This window comes from Aedes albopictus, chromosome 2 (assembly GCF_035046485.1).
Source record: "Aedes albopictus strain Foshan chromosome 2, AalbF5, whole genome shotgun sequence".
NCBI lineage: Eukaryota > Metazoa > Arthropoda > Insecta > Diptera > Culicidae > Aedes > Aedes albopictus.
In genome coordinates this window covers 317,221,044-317,235,397 of record NC_085137.1, presented here as the reverse complement: position 1 = coordinate 317,235,397, position 14,354 = coordinate 317,221,044, and the positions used below count along the sequence as shown (strand labels likewise).

General features: G+C 41.1%; 1 protein-coding gene across 4 annotated transcripts in view; it reads right to left on the bottom strand.

Annotated features, from left to right (window-relative positions):
* The window catches only part of LOC109420816 (uncharacterized), an 89,142-nt gene that overhangs the window by 32,223 nt on the left and 42,565 nt on the right, over positions 1 to 14,354 (bottom strand). Inside the window, exon 1 of one of the 4 annotated variants that reach the window (XM_062852340.1) lies at positions 11,547 to 11,704. The exons of the other annotated variants lie outside the window; for them this stretch is intronic. The gene's annotated coding sequence lies outside the window, so the exon portion shown is untranslated. Of the gene's footprint in view, positions 1 to 11,546; positions 11,705 to 14,354 lie in introns of those variants that run through there. 4 annotated transcript variants of the gene reach the window in all.

The following is a 14,354-nucleotide window of genomic DNA, read 5'->3' as shown; positions in this document are numbered from 1 at the left end:
AAGTCATTATAGTTTTATTAGAAATCAAGTGTGTATTCTTCTGCGAATGTGAAAATCCCGTAGATTTATGGCGGTTGTGTGTCCCACTGCGAAAGAAGATTCCAACAGAGCCTTCCATTGGTTAGAAAAAAATGACTGATTTTGTGAATTTTTGGACTGCAATGGAAATACAGAAGAAGTGCATTTGGCACAATTGTATGGTATGAATGAAAACGGAGGTAGCAGGCTGTGCGCGCGAGCGGCTGCATTTTCACAACCGTCTGTCACGCGTTTTCTAAATTTCGCGTTGTTTTGAATATGGCCAGCCGAATTGAGAAACGGTTGGTGGTGCTACTCCTTCCAGCGATTTTACTTCGAAAACAGCTTGCAAGTGCAAGTTGCAGTGATATTCGGTGTTCTACATGATTCTCTAGGAAGACAATTTAGCGGATCACGTACTGTTGAATAGGATATTTCGCAACAGTGAGATTTTTTCACATTGCTATCGGGGTACCGAAATTCAAATTCATTTTCGTGTTATCTCCGTGTGATTTTGGACGATAACACTGCTGGATGTCCAGGAGACGCAAATGAAAATCAACAATTTCGTATCGTATCGTATATCTTTGGGAATTTATGCTTCCAATAACAACACTTGAATTCCCGTGACGCCTAGGCCTGTGTTGGTTCCAGGCTGAGTGGTCGTAGATCTCTATGCCTTTCTCAGGTGTCAAACCAAACTTGCTTTCCCATCCCGGGCAGACGAGAATATCTAAATCAAATCTCAAATCAAACAATTCTTGTTGTCATAGCTCCATGTGATTTTGATGTGTTATTCAAAAATTCAATGAATATCGCACCAATAACTCAAAGTGATATGATATCAGTTTTTGTTCTTGTCGAATTATCTGAAAATTTCAACATAAGAACAAATTTAACTCTTCTGCACGAAATGGAACACATACACTCATAGAGACATTTAAATGTTAGTGAAATGCCATGTGCCCCTCTCTGAGCTGTGGAAACGAAGAACCTCATGCTTTTGTTGCTATGATGTTCACATTGTCGTGACCGTCTAAGCAAATCACAACAAAACCACAATCGATAGTTCCGTTTTTTCAACAATGTTCCAACAGGCAAGATCAGTTCTACCTGCTTTTTACCGTTGGGACAGAAATTCACGGCTACTGAAGTGGATATTTCCCGGTTTCTGGCACTGCGATCAGGAATCCGCAGTTTAAAATCAACCAAGATTGCGCAATTATTCGATCTTTTTCTTCTTATTTTATGTATTTATTTTTATTTTATTCTATTCTGCCATTATTACCACACACATCAGAGCAGTTGAGTGGTAAGCATTGCCGTCTGTGAATCCTAAGGTCGTAGGTTCAATGGTGGATGTTGGCATTTTTTTCATTATTTTTTCAAAAAAAAGGTCGACAAATCTTGTCTAATATTGTTTTGATCTTGTAATATCTTAACGAGCTATTATTGAGTACTTCTCCTTACTAGATTTTGATATTATTTCTGATGTTTTACCTCTTATCTCAATCAAACCAATATCCGTTTTTGTCCTCAGCTATTGATAACTGATTGTGTTATTCTTTAGATTTTCTCACCTACTCGGGATCCCTCCCGAGCAGAAGGGAATAACAAATTAATAACTGCGAAATAACATAACCTGTTTTTATATCTTGTTTATAAGTTATTAAGGCATTACTTATCCATAACATGTTTTGTTGGACAATCTCATTTTGTTATGATCAAGTCACTGCTAACACTTCAACAATATCTTTTGATTTTGTTAGATGTACACATCATGGTAGCCTTGATAATTTATAGTCATTACAATCACTGTTAATAAATTCATTCCTATACTGATCGTTACACTAGCCACACGTGTTTTACTTCCTCGCTCTCTAAGAGGTTATGAGCCCAGTAGGCTAGGTGCGAAAAGGCTTGACGTTTTTCAAGAAGAAGAAAAATTTCGATCGAAAATGGATACCAAGCTGGGAATCGAGAAGCTAACCAACGGAAATTACCCGCAATGGAGTTTTGAAGCTGAGATGCTGTTGGAACGAGAAGACCTATGGAAATACGTTGCAGAGAATCCTCCGGCTGAAGTCACGATTGCTTGGACATCTGGAGACCGGAAAGCTCGGGCAATGATTTCGCTGCTGGTCGAGAAGCGACAACATCCGTTGATCAGGGACTGAAGAACGGCCAAGGAAACCTGGGAGCGGCTCAAGAATCAACATCAAAAGACGACGATGTGTTAAAGAGTGGCCCTGATTTGTCAAGTTTGTGATAAGAAGCTTGCGGAAGGTGGCGACATTGAAGCTCACATCTACGACCTGGAGGAGTTGTTCTCAAGGCTTCAAAGTGCCGGGAAGGATCTAGGAGAGGACGTCCAAGTAGCAATTTTGTTGCGAAGTTTACCGATGTCCTACGAGCATGTGCGGACGGCATTGCTAATCCTGAAGGAAGACGAGCTGAAGATGGATTTCGTCAAGGGCAAGCTCCTAGAATACTCCAAGAAGTTACACGATGATGACGAAAATGGAGAATCGGTCCTGAAAGCCAACGTCTTGAAGAAATTGACGTGCCACAACTGCGGAAAGCGAGGACACAAGAAGAAGGACTGCTATGCCAATCAAGACTCGAGATTTGGAAAGAAGAATCAGAAACCTGTCGAAAAACCGAAGAAGGAGAAACCGTATGCTTTCGTTCTGGATGACGTCCGAGATCAGAAGAAAGAGTGGATTGTCGATTCCAGAGCTTCTTCGCATGTTTGCTGTGACCGGAGATTCTTCGATACTATCAAGCCAAGTATGGGTCAAAGTGTATTCCTTGCAAATGGAAAAGAAGCGAAAGTTCAAGGTGTCGGATCGGGAACAATTCACAGCGTCGATGAACGTGGAGATCGAACAGCTGTAACGCTATCGGAAGTTCTGTTTGTTCCCGGACTAGAGATGAACCTACTGTCCGTAAGCAAGCTGATCCAAAAGGGAGCGGATGTACGGTTCGGCAAACAAGGCTGTCGGATTATGGCTGGAAAGGAAGTTGCTGCTGTAGCTGTCAAGCGAGGAGGTCTCTATCGATTGAAGGAACACGGTGAGCAAGCGATGATCGTTGGACATAATCACACCAAACATTGTTAACACACCTGGCACAGACATTTCGGGCATCGTGACGGAGCAGTAATTGATCAGATAATCAATCGGAAGCTGGCCAACGGTGTCGAAGTTCAAGATTGCGGTGTACGTGAAGATTGTGAGCATTGTTTCGTTGGAAAACAAACCAGGAAACCTTTCCCGAAATTGACATAGAAGAAGACTTCGGAAGTACTGGACTTTATACATACGTGTGTGGCTCGATGGAAACCAAGTCGCTGAGCGGATTCAGGTACTTTATCACGCTAACAGATGACCATAGCAGATACTGTGTGCTGTACTTCATGAAGAAGAAGTCTGAAGTTGTGGAGAAAATTCAGCAGTTCGTCAAAATGGTCCAAACGCAATTCAACCGAACACCGAAGGCGATCAGGTCGGACAACGGCGGTGAGTACACCTGTGAAGCATTGAAGCGATTGTATCGACAGAACGGGATATTGCCACAGTACACGACAAGCTATTCACCCCAATCGAATGGAGTTGCAGAGAGGCGTAACCGTTACTTAATCGAGATGGTAAGATGCATGTTGGCGGACGCTGAACTGGACGACAGATTCTGGGCCGAAGCCATGAACACAGCTGTATACCTGCAGAACTTTTTACTGTCAAAATCAGTATCGTCGACACCTCACGAAGTATGGACTGGAAGGAAACCAGACATGCAACATCTGCGTGTTTTCGGATGTCAGGCGTTCGTCCATATACCGAAACAACAGAGGAAGAAGCTTAGTCCAGTATCAAGACCGATGACTTTCGTCGGATACTCCGGTGATCACAAAGGATGGCGGTTCATAGACACGGAGACACTGAAAGTACCCAAGTAACCACAAGCATTATATCATTACATTAATTCTATCGTATTATAGTTTAGCTAATGCGAGATAACTTTTATTCTACACCTGTCAAGTAATAAAGCGTTTACTCTACATTATGAAAGCATTGAAGCATTATAGGATTTTGACAGTTCGGTATAGTCCTATAGCGACGTTGTTTAATGCTTCATTGCATTACCATGTTAAAAGCTTTATGGCAATCAATAATGCAAGGATTTATTACTTTATATATGCCTTTACTAATGCTTTTATCGTTGTAAACACAAAAAAACCCTCAGTTCGAAACAAAATCTGTAAAACATTTTTAGAAACACAACCATTCAAAAGAAAAGAAAAACAAACCCAAATTTTCATGGATTGCTGTGTAGAACTTGGATTATTATGCTCAGATGTTGCTGTTTGAAATTTATATTGCGTATGGTTTTTTTTTTGGTTTCTGTTTGGGACTTGAAGACAATCAGATGCTGAGGGAACAAAAATTATGTGTGGTTGAGATATTGCAATATCTCCATGGTTTCCTTATTTAAAATAGTGCCCCGATTTCATAAAAGAAATGATAGAAGTGAGTACTTATGAAAACAATAAGAACAGAATCAACACAGACTAATTTATATCTTTATATTATCTCCAAATTATCTCCGTTTGTGGAATCAATCGGTTCTGTAGTCGCTTGTTTCCGACTGGATTTCGGAGAGTAAGATAACTGATGGCATTCAGACCCTAGCACAACTTTTTAGAGCTGCTGAAAACACAACTCAATAAAGCACGAGCTGAGTATACGTTACTTTATGTTGCACATTTTTCCAGGTGCAAAATACATGGTAGTCGTAGCACAGCGTTAGCGCGTCCGAGTTTCATCGCGGTCCAGTTTCAGCAGTCTAGGTTCAATTCCCGAAATAGAATAAAAAACATCAGTGTGAGAGTATCGGAACAGGTATAAGAAGATAAAAATAGACAGAAAAATAAAAAAATACTTTTTTTCTTTTGTTGACATGATGCCTTAAGTATGCATTCCATACTATTTTATTGCATTAGCTATATGGTACAAGCATTTTATATGCTTTAGCAATCGCCACAGTAAAGCTTGCTTTAAATCAACAATAGTAGCGCCACTTTCGACTTTAAACCTACTTTAATGGTACCTATATAACAAAACAACTTTATAGCGCATGCCATGTAATATACTATAAAGCGAAAATAATGCTCTATATCCAGCGTCATGGTTACTTGGGTAGTAATCAGCAGGGACGCAGATTTCAACGAATTTCAACAGTCGAAGACCAACAATAACAACCGAGAATCGGATGCGCAGAGCAAGGTCATCAACAACATGTTGCAGTACGAATTGAAGAGTTCCTGTAGCGAGAATCTGCAAGTAAGTAATCCCGATGAGCAAAAACCCGTTAACCAAGTTTTGGACGAACATCAACGAGAAATCCAAATCGAATCGGACAATGACAGCGAACAGCTGGAGGAATTCGAATCAGCAGCGGAGAATTCTTTCGATACTACCTTGTTGGACGAAGATCAGGATCTGAACGAGTATGGATCAAGTCGGAGATCAAAGCGTATCAACAAAGGTGTGCCCCCTCTTCGTTACCAAGAAATAAGTGGAGCAGCTGTGCATTTGGTGGACGAAACTCGCAACTACAATGAAGCCGTTGGTGGAGTGGAACGTGACCAGTGGATAATCGCCATGCAGGAGGAGCTGAACTCGCTTGCGGATAACGAAACGTGGGAAATAACGACGTTACCACCTGGAAAAACGGCTGTGGGAAGCAGATGGATCTTTAAGAAGAAGATTGACCAGAATGGCGCCTTGGTCCGTTACAAAGCAAGTTTGGTTGCGCAGGGTTTTTCGCAACGGTACGGCACTGACTATGAAGAGGTCTTTGCTCCAGTAGTCAAACAACCAACATTCCGGGTACTGCTGACTATAGCCAGCCAAAGAAAGCTTTTTGTGAAGCACGTCGATGTGAAGTCTGCTTATCTATACGGTGAACTGGACGAAGTCGTATACATGAAGCCACCCGCTGGAATGAAGGTAGATCCAAATCACGTTTGCCGGCTGAACAAAAGTATTTACGGACTCAAGCAAGCTGGAAGGGTCTGGAACAAGACATTGGACAATGTGATGCGAAAGATGAACTTCCTGCCCTGTCAATCGGATCCGTGTTTGTACAAGAGGGAGCGCAACGGAGAAACCGATTTCATTGCTGTGTATGTAGATGACATGGTGATTGCCTGTAAGAATGAAGCAGAATTCCTAAAAATTATGTCCGTGCTGAAGGAGAAATTCAAACTGTCGTTGCTGGGAAACCTCACACATTTTTTGGGAATGAAGGTGGAGGAAATTGATGGAGCGTTCGTCGTGAGTCAATCAGCATACATTTCAAAAATAGTTGCAAGATTTGGACTGAGTGAAGCGAAGCCATCGTCTATCCCAATGGCTCCCGGATATGTTCAACAAACGGAGGAAAAGGCCAACAAACTACCACGTGTCGATGACTACCAGAGTCTGATCGGAGGATTGCTTTACATTTCCGTGATGACAAGACCGGATATCGCGATTGCAGCCTCGATTCTGGGAAGGAAAGTCAGCAGCCCGACCAGTTCCGATTGGAATGAAGCAAAACGAGTCGTGCGATATCTGAATGCCACGAAAGATCTGAAGCTGCATATTGGAGGAACAACCGAGGCTCTGAAATGCTATGTGGATGCTGATTGGGCAGGAGGTTGCAACGATCGAAAATCCAACTCCGGATACTTGGTATTTCATGGCGGAGGTCTAGTATCGTGGGGAGCTCGCAAGCAAAATTGTGTCGCCTTGTCATCGACTGAAGCGGAATTCGTTGCGTTGGCGGAATCCTGTCAAGAGTTGCTGTGGTTGAGAAAGCTCTTAACCGATTTCGGCGAACCTTCCGGTTCTATCAAAATACTGGAAGACAACCAGAGTTGTATTCATCAACTGGATGGAGAAAAGATCGAGAGAAGGTCAAAGCATATTGACACCAAGTATGCATTTGCCAAAGATTTGAAGAGGAAAAATGTAATTTCTGTGCAGTACTGTCCAACCGCTGAACAGTTAGCGGACATGATGACGAAGCCCCTTTCCAGACTAAAGCTTCAACATTTCCGGACGGCTGCCGGACTCAAATAATCAAGAAATACCATCTGTGAGGAGGAGTGTTAGATGTACACATCATGGTAGCCTTGATAATTTATAGTCATTACAATCACTGTTAATAAATTCATTCCAATACTGATCGTTACACTAGCCACACGTGTTTTACTTCCTCGCTCTCTAAGAGATTTAACACTAGTTTAGTTATTATTGTACTATTTAGAGCGTACAAATATTTGATAACCAATAGCACTACAAGAACATGTCTTGAAATCAAAACTACATCATTCGATGTCCTTCCATACTTCGATGAACTGTTTTTGGGTGCTCGTGGTTACCGAATTATGTTAAATACTTCAAACACTCAATCTGGTACGGTGAGGGCGTTACAACTGAACGCCCTAAGTCCTCTAAAATAACGTTTCATTCCATTTTGCTTCCTGAGGGAACGCAATTCGGTATTATTAAGTTGTTATTGAAACAACAAAATGTGTTATTTATTTGGTCTTCCAGGAACATTTTTTGTAATGGTTTTTGTTATTTTGCCGCTTATGACAGACAAGTTTATAACATGATATGTTATGTTAATAACATGAAAATTTCCGTTGCTTTTGCCAAAATAACATATTTTATTATACTGTTGCTATTCTCTTCTGCTCGGGCTCAGTTGTCACAAGGACGTGGCCAGGAGACAACCTTCATAACAGCGGTCTAGGAGTAGGGGAAGACGGGGGTAAGAAGGCCCGCCGGGGTAAGACGGACCACCTACAGTTCAGCATGAACAAACCATCTATATATATAAAAATGAGTTTGAAGTTCCTTTGAGGCAACAAAACTCAAGAACGGATGAACCGATCAGCATGCCTCTTGCACGGTTCGGTTCACATTCGTGGTGGCTGTGTTTATATGTACAAAAAGTTACGAAAATGAACTAAAAAATAAGAAAATTTATGAAGTACTGATTTTTAATGACCGGGGAAGAAAATCATCACAATCGAAATGAAACCAATATAGAGTGCGGTGCTGTTGAGAGCTCAACAGTTGTCAAACCACCACAACCGGGCAAGACAAAGCTTGCCGGGACCGCTAGTTTTCTATAAAATTTCACCCAGTGCTCTGTTCAAGTACAAGATATTTGTCATTTTGAGCCATTTTGTTTGCAATGTTTACATTGAGAATTTCAAAACAAACAAACATAACAAAAATTTGGCTCATGATGATGTATTTGATCTAAACTTGTCGCATATAACCTTCAGGATTTTGATTCGGAAAAATGTTTTCAAACCAAGGAAATAGCCCGTTCGTAACATACCAGGAATGTTAACAAAGCATAAGAGAAGCGGGGCTTTGTTATGATTTAGCCCCATAAGTGTAATTTACCCAAGCGGGTTAAAAGCGACTAACTCGAACGGGGTAAGACGGCCACCCCCAGTTCATACAACAATACATCTGCAACTCAATTTAATGAAAATTGTTTGTTATAAATATGCTAATACACATAAATAAACTCATGTTTGCGTTGTTTGTGTTGGACGAAACCAGCATTTTTGTGATAATAATGGGTGTTTGAGTATCCATATTTACAGTGCCCCTATAAAAATTATAAATAGTAACCTTTGGACCACTATGCTAAACCAATTTTCCATGTGAAGGACTTAAGGCAACCATATCTCATTTTAACGTAAGGAATTCAAACATTTTTAATTTCTGTTATTTAAACAAAATCGTGATGGTCCAGAGAGGGGTATGGTGCGTCTTACCCCGTCGGTGAAAATTAAAGTGCTTTTTAATCACGTTTTCAAAAGACTCAAAATCATAAAAATTTCAACAGCAGGAATCGAAAGATAATTTTCTTGCATGCTTAACAGTTTGAAAAAATATATGCTGTGCTTAAACTAGTGTAATTCATTGTTAGTTTTAGCACAGAGAAACAGACGTCACACTCTCATTGCTTCCCATCGATCACCTTTTTAACGGATGATTCAAATATTCAGTAGTAGGTCGATCGACCATTCGCGGCGCTGATATCGTTTTTGGTCCTGTTTGTCGTTTGCTCACAACCGCCATCTAGTGGCGGCCCGGCCAAACAGAGTACGTTTAGCTTTGGGCGATTTCGTTTTCGTGACGATGTTTTTTAAATGAAATTTGTTCTAAGTGTTACGTCTGTTTTTCTGTGGTTTTAGGTTATGTTTTTTTTTGGCTTAGGGTGGCGGTCTTATCCCGTCTTCCCCTATAGCACCGACGAATTTGTTCGACTTGCTTAATGCAAATGCTAATGCTCATTAACATACGCCAGTGAACCCTGCACGGAGAAGATTGTTGGCGTGTTAAGATAATATTTTTGATAGTTAATAAAGCTACTGAGCTAATAGTCATTTTAAACATGATATAGTGCCGCTATGATTATATTTTTGCAGTCCCACAAACATAATTTATTATGGAAACAACCATGCATGCCTATTAACTATAAAAAGATAACCACAATCATGGATTTGCTTGATTTGCTTGATTTAGATACAACTGATATATAGTTGAATGATTCATGCAAATTCTGATACCGGTTCCAACCATATATTCTCATTCTTCAACATGGAACCTGATAGCGATAATCTTGTACAGGACTTCACCAAAGTAGAAGCGTTGTGGATCAGGATCTGTCATTCCCTTTTTTTTCGGACCACGCCTTCGTAAGATTCAGTAAGTATAAATACAATAATTGCTTAATAATTCCATTCATTACATGAATGATTTTAGGAAAATGACTATAACATCGCCTCATTAAGAATAGCTGAACGGGAGGAAGTAGAATCGCTGGTGCAGCCATCATTGCTGGCGGATAGACCTCAGTACTGATGTTCTGAATAAATAGCAATTTCTCAGGTAAATTCATTGAATGCCCTAAAGTTTTCAGAGATTACTACAATATTTGATTTTCATATTTATTTACAGGATCAATAATCGGTTTTGCCATCACAAAGTTTGTAGATCGTTCTATACAGCGCTCTACACAAAAGTCGCTTTGCATTAAAATCTGAGTGATGTATATGTATATTGCAAACAAGTCGAGTGGAGAAATAAAATGTCTTGGTAGAAAACAGTTCAAAACTTTTTTTTTATTTGAAAACATATGAATATGATTAAATCTACTGAATTATGCAATGAGCTGTCAAAATGTTCAACAAAAATATAGTTCATTCAACAATAAATTCGGTTAAGTCAATAATACTGTTAATTCAAATCAACAAAAAAATAAAGTCATTTCAACTATATGGTGTAGTTCTCATAACTATGAAATAGTTGAATTGAACTTTTTGTCTAGTTATCTCTAAAGTAATAGGAAATTTTAGTTGATTGAACGGTATATTTTATTAAGTTTACTAAGATTTCTTCTCCGTGTGGTGTGTATCAGTAGAGAATACAAAACGGCTGGAGGTCTTCCTGAAGAGATGGCTGCATGAGGTTTGGCAATGGTGATCAGAGCCATCGAAGTATTTTTGGACCCTCAAATCACCATTTTTTACAGACTGCAGCTATGATAAATCGAAAGAAGATGAGAAGAATTTCAAACATCAATCCTCCAGACTACAATCGGAAAATTTTGCCGTTTTGGTCGGAAGGTTTATGGAACACACTCGTTGAATGCAATTTTACTTCGTACCTACATGTTGTAATATGACTCCTAGGAAAGTTGGTCGTTACATGGTTACATGGTTGAAAAATAATATTTTTTTGCATTCACTACCTAGCCTAGAGGTCCTGATAAATCGATTTTCAAAAATGTAGCATTCGGTTCGTTTTAGCAGAACCCCGAATTGTTACATATAAGAGAAACATTGAGAACCACTGTAGGTATTATAGACACATAATAAAAGCCAAACCACTTTTACAAAGTCGGCTGCTGTTGTCATGATGCTTCAAATCTAAACAATCAAGCGTTGTTTTTGTGTGTGTTTGCATTCGAGTGTTGGCGTGCTCGTCTCGGTAAGTGTGATGAGTTTGATTCTAAGAAATCTGAATAGATCATCCAAGAGGGTAAGAAAATGCGCTGCGGTACGGTGCACTGGGTCACGAACAGCGATGACCCTCAATATCACATGTTGGGTAACACAGTTTCGTTGCCTTTATCTTGGTTCGGTCAAGATTCAAACCGGAGCAAAGGTTTAAGGTTTTCTCCATTATACCGAAAAGTTTTCTTTCTCGTTGATCAGTGATCCACAGATTACGATGCGATGCGAATTGTAGATAGTTGAATAATGTATCACCACTTTTTGGCACTACGTCTCGACTATACTACCCGTCGTCGGTGATGTATTATTCATCTTAATCACATTGTGCTTGAACACCAGCGGTCGGACGTCCATCGCCACCGCCACGCCGCGCCGTTGTCGTTCGTTGCACAATGATGATAGTGCTTTCAAGTTGCGTATTTTCACCTACTTGAGAAGCTTGTCGACTAGCTATCCTCGTTCAACGGTGGTGGTAGGCAAGTAACAAACCGCGCACTTTTATGATTAGTCGAAGAAACTACTCAGCACAAGTGAATCACATTTTATCATCATCGTCGTTGCCGCCGCCGTGGCGTTTCGATGTTTGCAACGAGGTGGGCGGACGTGGACTGCTCTTATCACCCAGGTGGTTGGATTCGTGGCATTCGCCGGTTTCGGCATGATAAAAATTGCGGCGCTCGAGTAGGTGCTCAACAGTGCGCAGTAAAGGGAGCGCTGCGCTGCCGTGATGATATCATATTTATATGGCACACCTTTGAACAAGGTCAACGTTGGTGTTGGTGATGATAAAACGTGCAATCTTATCGGCGAAAATGGTTAAGGGCATATAAAAACGATTTTCTTGTCAGTTAAGGGTTGGAAATTTAAAATAATTTTAAAACGCTTATCGTTATATGGGCAGTTTTAGAAATTATAAATACACTATTGTTAATTCAAAAAAATGGTCTACATATTCTATTGATTTCTCCCAAAGAAAAGGTTTTTTTTAACAATTTCAAGATTTGTCAATTTCTTGATTTTGCTTTGGCTGACCAAGCCATGTGGGAAATTACACTGTTGAAAATGCTTTGACATCCATGTGCACAACAGAACATGTACTCGATGAACAAATTGAGATTTGAAATTATGAAAAGAAATCCACGTACTCCGGTGAGACTCGAACTCACGACTCCCAATTCGCTAGACGGGCGCTTCTATTCCTTCAAGCTACGGAGTCACTCGACTATCTCCGTCGCCAGCAGGCCTAGAACTGAACTCGATTCCACAATCGCACATGGTTATCTTCTTTTCACAATCCAAACCCCCTTCGGATGGGATTAGATGAACATCTAACACATTGTCTGTTGTGCACATGTATGTCAAAGCGGGAGAGGAAGTTATTTTTAATTGTCGAGAGCTTCGGGCACTGCCTTCCAATCACTTATTGGTATGGCAATTAGTGTGCAGTCGGACTCTCGACGGGTCGGTCCTCGGCCGACCGAATACGGTAAGGGTGACCGTAGCACCTTACAAATGTCAATTTCTTGATTTTGCTTTGGCTGACCAAGCCATGTGGGAAATTACACTGTTGAAAATGCTTTGACATCCATGTGCACAACAGAACATGTACTCGATGAACAAATTGAGATTTGAAATTATGAAAAGAAATCCACGTACTCCGGTGAGACTCGAACTCACGACCCCAATTCGCTAGACGGGCGCTTCTATTCCTTCAAGCTACGGAGTCACTCGACTATCTCCGTCGCCAGCAGGCCTAGAACTGAACTCGATTCCACAATCGCACATGGTTATCTTCTTTTCACAATCCAAACCCCCTTCGGATGGGATTAGATGAACATCTAACACATTGTCTGTTGTGCACATGTATGTCAAAGCGGGAGAGGAAGTTATTTTTAATTGTCGAGAGCTTCGGGCACTGCCTTCCAATCACTTATTGGTATGGCAATTAGTGTGCAGTCGGACTCTCGACGGGTCGGTCCTCGGCCGACCGAATACGGTAAGGGTGACCGTAGCACCTTACAAATGTCAATTTCTTGATTTTGCTTTGGCTGACCAAGCCATGTGGGAAATTACACTGTTGAAAATGCTTTGACATCCATGTGCACAACAGAACATGTACTCGATGAACAAATTGAGATTTGAAATTATGAAAAGAAATCCACGTACTCCGGTGAGACTCGAACTCACGACTCCCAATTCGCTAGACGGGCGCTTCTATTCCTTCAAGCTACGGAGTCACTCGACTATCTCCGTCGCCAGCAGGCCTAGAACTGAACTCGATTCCACAATCGCACATGGTTATCTTCTTTTCACAATCCAAACCCCCTTCGGATGGGATTAGATGAACATCTAACACATTGTCTGTTGTGCACATGTATGTCAAAGCGGGAGAGGAAGTTATTTTTAATTGTCGAGAGCTTCGGGCACTGCCTTCCAATCACTTATTGGTATGGCAATTAGTGTGCAGTCGGACTCTCGACGGGTCGGTCCTCGGCCGACCGAATACGGTAAGGGTGACCGTAGCACCTTACAAATGTCAATTTCTTGATTTTGCTTTGGCTGACCAAGCCATGTGGGAAATTACACTGTTGAAAATGCTTTGACATCCATGTGCACAACAGAACATGTACTCGATGAACAAATTGAGATTTGAAATTATGAAAAGAAATCCACGTACTCCGGTGAGACTCGAACTCACGACTCCCAATTCGCTAGACGGGCGCTTCTATTCCTTCAAGCTACGGAGTCACTCGACTATCTCCGTCGCCAGCAGGCCTAGAACTGAACTCGATTCCACAATCGCACATGGTTATCTTCTTTTCACAATCCAAACCCCCTTCGGATGGGATTAGATGAACATCTAACACATTGTCTGTTGTGCACATGTATGTCAAAGCGGGAGAGGAAGTTATTTTTAATTGTCGAGAGCTTCGGGCACTGCCTTCCAATCACTTATTGGTATGGCAATTAGTGTGCAGTCGGACTCTCGACGGGTCGGTCCTCGGCCGACCGAATACCCTTACCGTATTCGGTCGGCCGAGGACCGACCCGTCGAGAGTCCGACTGCACACTAATTGCCATACCAATAAGTGATTGGAAGGCAGTGCCCGAAGCTCTCGACAATTAAAAATAACTTCCTCTCCCGCTTTGACATACATGTGCACAACAGACAATGTGTTAGATGTTCATCTAATCCCATCCGAAGGGGGTTTGGATTGTGAAAAGAAGATAACCATGT